Source organism: Cavia porcellus, unplaced genomic scaffold (assembly GCF_034190915.1).
Source record: "Cavia porcellus strain 051 isolate PalLab524CR breed Dunkin Hartley unplaced genomic scaffold, mCavPor4.1 scaffold_23, whole genome shotgun sequence".
Classification (NCBI taxonomy): Eukaryota; Metazoa; Chordata; class Mammalia; order Rodentia; family Caviidae; genus Cavia; species Cavia porcellus.
Genome location: NW_026947506.1, coordinates 57,648,578 through 57,649,547, shown reverse-complemented (window position 1 = coordinate 57,649,547; position 970 = coordinate 57,648,578). Strand labels below are relative to the sequence as shown.

At 29.8% G+C, this 970-nt stretch overlaps 1 protein-coding gene and 1 long non-coding RNA gene across 11 annotated transcripts in view; both read left to right on the top strand.

Moving 5' to 3' along the window:
• Window positions 1–970, top strand: part of Auts2 (activator of transcription and developmental regulator AUTS2) — a 1,133,580-nt gene that overhangs the window by 725,773 nt on the left and 406,837 nt on the right. The window lies entirely within an intron of this gene.
• The window catches only part of LOC134472286 (uncharacterized), a 111,043-nt gene that overhangs the window by 107,361 nt on the left and 2,712 nt on the right, over window positions 1–970 (top strand). The gene's annotated exons all lie outside the window — the stretch shown is intronic.

The following is a 970-nucleotide window of genomic DNA, read 5'->3' as shown; positions in this document are numbered from 1 at the left end:
GTATGCTTTCCAAACAAGGTGGTAGAAACTTTAAAAAGGTTGTTATTTTGCGTAGTAATCTTCAAAGTTTCTCAGATTACCAGATATAGGCATGCATCATTGACCTAATCCTGTGTTAACTGTTTTGTTCCAGGAAATAATACAATTAATAGTACAATCATCTTAGATATCTTAAGTGTATATATACAAATTTATATCTTTTTTTTTCCTTTCCCCTTCTTTTCTCCTTTTCATTATCAGAGTTATTTTTCCCCTTTGAGCAATTTCTTACCCTTTCACAGTATTTTTTTGAAGATTTTGGATCTTATTTACTCTTTCAGTTTCTTACACTAGGGAATCAATATAGTATTTACACATACAAGTTTGGACTATTACAATTTTAAGAGGAATTACATTGAGTATATAGAGGACCAAAGGTATTATTTACATCTTAAAAATATTAAATCTTCTAATTCATGAATGCAGTGTTTCTATTTACTTGGTTCTTCATTAATTTTGTTCCTCAGTGTTTATTTTATAGTTTTTGGTCTTTCACTTCTTTGGTGAAACTGTTTCCAAAACATTTTTATATTTTTGGATACCATTTTAAACTGAAATGTTTTCTTAATTTACTTTTTCAATTGTTGCTGTTGTAAAAAGATATAGCTGATTTAGGATAGTGATCACCTTGTAACTTTGTTGAATTTGTTTTATTAGTTTTGGAGATGCTTTGTATTTCTTTTTCTTTCTTAATTGCTAGAACTTGCAGTACAGTGCAGAATCAAGGGTGTGAGCAGGCATCTCTTTGTGTTCTCAGGAACGAAAGCTTTAAGTTTCCCCATTGAGTAACGTGTTAACTACAGGTTTTTCATAAATAGTTTTATTGTATTGAGGTGGTTCCTTTTTAGTGCTAGTTTTCTGAGCAATTTTCTCACGAAAATGTGTTGAATTTTGTCAAATGCTTTTCATTCATCATTTGAAGTGGTCATAT